The sequence below is a fragment of the Somniosus microcephalus genome, chromosome 4 (genome assembly GCF_052327205.1).
Source record: "Somniosus microcephalus isolate GS21.2 chromosome 4, FLI_Smic_1.0, whole genome shotgun sequence".
Lineage (NCBI taxonomy): Eukaryota > Metazoa > Chordata > Chondrichthyes > Squaliformes > Somniosidae > Somniosus > Somniosus microcephalus.
The window spans coordinates 122,738,314-122,745,579 of record NC_140990.1 but is presented as its reverse complement, the minus strand read 5'-3'; the positions used below and the strand labels follow the sequence as shown (position 1 = coordinate 122,745,579).

At 46.7% G+C, this 7,266-nt stretch overlaps 1 pseudogene; it reads right to left on the bottom strand.

Annotated features, from left to right (window-relative positions):
* Positions 1-7,266, bottom strand: part of LOC147119725 (uncharacterized) — a 152,446-nt pseudogene that overhangs the window by 10,882 nt on the left and 134,298 nt on the right.

The following is a 7,266-nucleotide window of genomic DNA, read 5'->3' as shown; positions in this document are numbered from 1 at the left end:
AGACTGTGAGCCCTTGTTCTAGACCTCCAGCCAGGGGAAACATCCTCCCTGCATCCAGTCTGTCTAGCCCTGTCAGAATTTTATACGTTTCAATGAGATTCTGTCTCATTCTTCTAAACTCTAGTGAATACAGGCCTAGTTGATTCAATCTCTCCTCATACCCCAGTCCTGCCATCCCAGGATTCAGTCTGGTGAACCTTCGCTGTATGGCAAGTATATCCTTTCTTAGGTAAGGAGACCAAAACTGCACACAGTACTCTAGGTGTGGTCTCACCAAGGCCCTGTACAACTGTAGTAAGACATCCTTGCTCCTGTACTCAAATCTTCTTGCAATGAAGGCCAACATACCATTTGCCTTCCTAACTGCTTGCTGCACCTGCATGTTTAATTTCAGTGACTGGTGTATAAGGACACCCAGGTCCCTTTGTACATCAGCATTTCCCAATCTAGCACCATTTAAATAATACTCTACCTTTCTGTTTTTCCTAATGAAGTGGATAACTTCACGTTTATCCTCATTATCCTGCATCTGCCATGTATTTGCCCACTCACTCAACTTGTCTAAATCACCTTGAAGCCTCTTTACATCCTCCTCACAAATCACAATCCCACCTAATTTCGTGTCGTCAGCAAACTTGGAAATATTACATCTGGTTCCCTCCTCCAATTCATTGATATATATTGTGAATAGCTGGGGCCCAAGCACTGATCCCTGCGGTACCCCACTAGTCACCGCCTGCCACCTCAAAAAAGACCCATTTACTCCGACTCTGTTTCCTGTCTGTTAACCAATTTTCAATCCATGCCAGTATATTACCCCCAATCCCATGTGCTTTAATTTTGTACACTAACCTCTTATGTGGTTATGGGCTTGTGGGTGTCATAGACTGAACTGCAGTGTCTCACTTTACACTCATCTTAAGGCCTGGCCAAAGTGGCCATTAACTTGTCCAGGCAGCGGTCGTTCAGCCGAACTGCCTGCCTCTCTTCCACGGCCATGTTCGAGCCCGGGTGGCCCTGGAGATGGAGCATGCAGTGTCCACCGGCATGCTTGAGCCCTTCCGTGACCACTGTGCACCATGGGGACTGGAGTGCATCATCACCCCGGCCAATCAAATTACAATTTAATTTGGTAGGTTTCATTTAATGGTTCATTGGTTACAGTTTATTTGGTTTAGTGTACTTCAAAAAGAGTAAACTCATCTGAAGCCCTGGAAATGGAACACGTGGTGTTCACCGGCACGCTCAAGGCCTTCCGTGGCTGGTGGGCGCTGCAGGGACTGGAATGCATCATCACCCGGACAACCAAATTTTAATTTAATTGTTAAGTTTCATTTAACGTTTTTTTAAGTTACAGTTTATTTGTTTATGGTCCATACGAAAGAGTAGACTCATCTGAAATTCCTTTGAACCACCCCTTAAAAAAATTATCTTGCATGAGATTTGAAGTCTGTTATTTTCTGTATCATTTAACCCTTTTTGGATTCGATTTAGTAAAAACTCCTTCACACATACTGCATGTGATCGCCTTTAAAATGTTCTGATCTTTGTAATTGTCATTGCTGATTTTGATGGTCTCATTGATTTAATCTTTTGTTATTAACATACCTTGCACTATTTCTTTAAGCAAGATAATTGTTCGAATACTTCCTTTATCACGTCCTTAGCTCCTCCATTGATACATAATCCTTAGTTAGGGTTTAGGGGTTGTCATTAGGGGCTGGGGTTCGGGGGGTTAGGATGTTAGGCTATGAAACAGTGATTAGGGACAGAAACCACTATTGACAACGCCAGTGTCACTCGACATGTTCTCTTTCATTTCATGGTGTTTTAATCTCACGCAGATGAGTCAGAAAACAGCCGCATGAATTGTTCATTCAAGGAACCTTCTTTCTGGCCCGAGCCTGATTTTCTCTCTTCTTTCACATCTCTAGTCAGAATCAGGGGAATTTATAATGGGGAACAAAGAAATGGCAGACCAATTAAATACATACTTTGGTTCTGTCTTCACAAAGGAGGACACAAATAACCTCACAGAGATGTCGGGGAACATAGGGTCTAATGAAAGGGAGGAACTGAAAGAATTCAGTATTTGTAGGGAAATGGTGTTCGGGAAATTGACGGGTTTGAAGGCCGATAAATCCCCAGGGCCTGATAATCTACAGCCAAGGTACTTAAGGAAGTGGCCCTAGAAATAGTAGCTGCATTGCTGCTCATCTTCAAAAATTCGATAGACTCTGGAACAGTACCCATGGATTGGCGGGTAGCTAATGTAACCCCACTATTCAAAAAAGGTGGCAGAGAAAATGGGGAATTACAGACCGGTAAGCCTGACATCAGTAGTGGGGAAATGCTAGAGTCCATTATAAAAGATGTAATAGCAGAGCACTTGGAAAACAGTGACCGGATTGGACAAAGTCAACATGGATTTACTAAAGGTAAATTGTGCTTGACTAATCCACTGGAATGTTTTGAGGATGTAACTGGTAAAATAGATAAGGGAGAACCAGTGGATGTGGTGTATTTGGACTTTCAAAATGCTTTCGATAAGGTCCCGCATAAGAGATTAGCGTGTAAAGTTAAGGCACATGGCATTGGGGGCCAGGTATTGACTTGGATAGAGAACTGGTTGGCAGACAGGAAGCAAAGAGTTGGAATAAATGGCTCTTTTTCCGAGTGGCAGGCAGTGACTAGTGGGGTACTGCAGGGATCGGTGCTAGGACCCCAGCTATTCACAATATATATTAATGATCTAGACAAGGGAACTAGATGTAATATCTCCAAGTTTGCAGACGATACAAAGCTGGGTGGGCGTGTGTGCTGTGAGGAGGATGCCAAGAAACTCCAGTTTGATTTGGACAGGTTGGGTGATTGGGCAGATGCATGGCAGATGCAGTATAATGTGGATAAATGCGAGGTTATCCACTTTGGTGGCAAAAACAAGAAGGCAGATTATTACCTGAACGGCAATAGATTGGGAGAAGGGGAAGTGCAATGAGACCTGGGTGTCTTGTGCACCAGTCGCTGAAGGTAAGCATGCAGATGCAGCAGGTGGTTAAGAAGGCAAATGGTATGTTGGTCTTCATAGCAAGAGGATTCGTGTACAGGAGCAAGGATGTCTTGCTGCAGTTGTACAGGGCCTTAGTGAGACCACACCTTGAGTATTGTGTGCAGTTTTGGTCGCCTTATCTGAGAAAGGATGTTCTTGCCATGGGGGGAGTGCAGCGAAGATTCACCAGAGTAATACCTGGGATGGCAGGAATGACATATGAGGAGAGATTGGGGAGATTGGGCTTATATTCGCTGGAGTTTAGAAGAATGAGAGGGGATCTCATTGAAACTTATAACATTCTAAAAGCATTAGACAGACTAAATGCAGGAAGGATGTTCCCGGTGGCGGGGGAGTCCAGAACCAGGGGTCACAGTCTAAGGATAAGGGGTAAGCCATTTAGGTCAGAGATGAGGAGGAATTTCTTCACCCAGAGAGTGGTGAACCTGTGGAATTCTCTACCACAGAAGGCAGTTGAGGCCAATTCATTAAATATATTCAAGAAGGAATTAGATATATTTCTTATGGCTAAAGGGATCAAGGGATATGGGGAGAAAGCAGGGACAGGGTACTGAATTTATGATCAGCCATGATCTCATTAAATGGCGGAGCAGGCTCGAGGGGCCAAATGGCCTACTCCTGCTCCTATCTTCTAAGTTTCTGTTTCTATGTAACAGTGTAAATGTGGGGACTGTGGAACTGGATTCAGTTGCCCATCTGAGGTGGAAACTCATCAATATAGTCACACCAGGGAGAGACCGTTCACCAGTTGAGCATGGAAACAGATACATTCGCTCATCTCAACAACTGCCAAACTCACTTGTTTGCAATGGGGAGAATACGTTCAGTGGGCTGTATGTAGAAAGGGATTCAACCGATCATCCCATTTACTGACACACCAGCACAGTCACACCTGAGAGAGACCATTTAGATACTTCACGTGTGGGAAGGGATTCACTCCGTTGTCCCAACTGTTGACACTCCAGAATGTCCACATTGAGAACAGTTGCTTTAAATACTCTGACTGTGAGAAAAGCTTTTAAAGTTCAAAGCAGCTGATGCACGATCAGCGCATTGTGACTGGAGAGAGGCTGTTTCAATATCCTGTGTGTGGGAAGAAATTCACCCCACCTGCAGAAACTCCAGTGAGTTCACATGTGACTGCAGGGGTTTGGATTGAGTTATTAATCACATCCAGGGCTAAACCATGGCACAGTGCCCGTGCACTTGGGTTTCTGTGTGAATTATTGATGAATTTTCTCTCAATCGAATCACGGACAATCTCATTTTCCATTCGCTAATTGGGGCTTTCAATGGCGGGGCTAGTGCCCAGCATGCCCCGCGGTCGGGAATGTACCCAATTGACTGGATGAGCCCAGTGCGCATGCGCAGTGTCAAAGTGATCAGGGCCGGGCGAGTGTGACAAGCACTGGAAGGTTGGAGACGCGATTTTTGCGTCGATTACGAATCAGCGGGGCGCAAAGAGGTAACGCGCCCGGTGGCTGGGTTTCATAAGCACCTGGTGTAGGCTGTAAGCCCCGAATGAGAACCTACAGGTTTCCGTGTTTGCAGCTCGGAGGATTTTTCCCGGGAACAGGCCCGGGATAACGACGGCCATCTTTGTAAAGGAAAGCTGAGCTTTTGTTCATCGCCCTCTTGCTTCATCGAGCAGCAGAGCGCCTGCGTCGCCATCTTTGTAACAGCTTCATTAGTGGGCGGGGCTTCAGGATCCCAGTGAGTTAACTGAACCCAGCCAGAGTCAGCACCTTCAGGGGAGGGGAGGAGAGGAGAACCAGTGAGTTAGGAATGGTGTTAGGAAAATTGATGGGACTGAAGGCCGATAAATCCCCAGGGCCTGATAATCTACATCCCAGAGTACTTAAGGAAGTGGCCCTAGAAATAGTAGATGCATTGCTGGTCATCTTCCAGAACTCGATAGACTCTGGAACAGTACCCATGGATTGGAGGGTAGCTAATGTTACCCCACCATTCAAAAAAGGTGGTAGAGAAAATGCGGGGAATTATAGACCGGTAAGCCTGACAGCAGTAGTGGGGAAAATGCTAGAGTCCATTATAAAAGATGTAATAGCAGAGCAGTTGGAAAGCAGTGACAGGATCGGACAAAGTCAACATGGATTTGCAAAAGGTAAATCGTGCTTGACTAATCTACTGGAATTTTTTGAGGATGTAACTGGTAAAATAGATAGGGGAGAACCAGTGGATGTGGTGTATTTGGACATTCAGAAGGCTTTCGATAAGGTCCCACATAAGAGATTAGCGTGCAAAATTAAGGCACATGGGATTGGGGGCAGGGTATTGACTTGGATAGAGAACTGGTTGGTGGACAGAAAGCAAAGAGTTGGAGTAAACGGGTCATTTTCCGAGTGGCAGGCAGTGACTAGTGGGGTACCGCAAGGATCGGTCCTAGGACCCCAGCTGTTCACAATATATATTAATGATCTGGACGAGGGAATTGGATGTAATATCTCCAAATTTGCAGATGACACAAAGCTGGGTGGGAGGGTATGCTGTGAGGAGGATGTCGTGAAACTCCAGTACGATTTGGACAGGTTGGGTGATTGGGCAGAAACATGGCAAATGCACTATAATGTGGATAAATGTGAGGTTATCCACTTTGGTGGCAAAAACAGGAAGGCAGATTATTTGAATGGCAATAGATTGGGAGAAGGGGAAGTGCAAAGAGACCTGGGTGTTCTTGTGCACCAGTCGCTGAAGGTAAGCATGCAGGTGCAGCAGGCGGTTAAGAAGGCAAATGGTATGTTGGCCTTCGTAGCAAGAGGGTTCAAGTACAAGAACAAGGATGTCTTGCTACAGTTGTACAGGGCCTTGGTGAGACCGCACCTTGAGTATTGTGTGCAGTTTTGGTCGCCTTACCTGAGGAAGGACGTTCTTGCCATGGAAGGAGTGCAGCGAAGATTCACCAGGCTGATACCTGGGATGGCAGGAATGACGTATGAGGAGAGATTGTGTCGATTGGGTTTATACTCACTGGAGTTTAGAAGATTGAGAGGGGATCTCATCGAAACCTATAAAATTCTGTCAGGCCTGGACAGACTAGATGCAGGAAGGATGTTTCTGATGGCCGGGGAGTCCAGAACCAGGGGTCATAGTCTAAGGATAAGGGGTAAGCCATTTAGGACTGAAATGAGGAGGAATTTCTTCACCCAGAGAGTGGTGAACCTGTGGAATTCTCTGCGACAGAAGGCGGTGGAGGCCAGTTCATTAAATATATTCAAGAAAGAGTTGGATATATTTCTTAAGGCTAAAGGTGTAGTGTATGTAGCTTTATAAGAGAGAACTACTTTTACAGCTCCTGTATACTGTAGTACCGGCAGTGACCACACCTGTATATAAGCCTTGAGCATGCCTCTGTACCCCCAGTTTTGAGACTACCCTACTCCAGTAAATACCTGTTGATTGTTAAGTTACAGCATCCGTGTGGTTATTGAAAAACATCATACTCTCAGAATCACGGATCTAACAGTGGCGATGAGTGTCAATTCGAATCTACGTGCAGCTCTGCATTTCCCTTCGAGGATTCGCTCCGGGAGGGCGGTGGAAGAAAGTCGAGGCCAGAAACACGGGCGTCGACCACGAGCAACCGCCCAGTCGTCCGGCAGAGAGTGAACATCGCAGGGGAGGCTGTGGAGAGCCGGGCTTGGTTCCCCAGCCACGACGATCAGCAACAGACTGACGACAGGTACCAGGTACAGCGCAGACCCTTCCCGGACAGAGGCGACTGGAGCCGACCGACGGCAGAGAAAAAGCCGAGCAGCGTCGACGGGGTAAGATAGAGGGTGAAGCGCACAGGGCGCAGCCGGGGGTTGAAAACCGAGCGGCGTCGAGGAAAAACAAAATGGAGAGAGAGAGGGTAAAGCAGCAGCCAGGTTCAGGACCGAGCGGCAGAAACGGGAAAGGCGCACAGAAAAAAAAACCCGCAGAGCACAGCCAGGGCTCAAGGGCTGAACAGTGTCCGCGGGGAGAAGAAGGGAGAGCGCGGGAGACGCCATTGAGAAGAAGGAAGAGCGCGGGAGACGCCATTTTTAGAAGCCGCAGCGGAGAAGAAGGGCAAGCGCGGGAAGAAAGGAAAGCGCAGGAGACGCCATTTTTGACAGTTAAATCACACCCAGGGATGCCGAAGAGTGGCAGTATCTCTACGTTCGACAATGAAGTCGAAGATTGGGCGACATATGTGG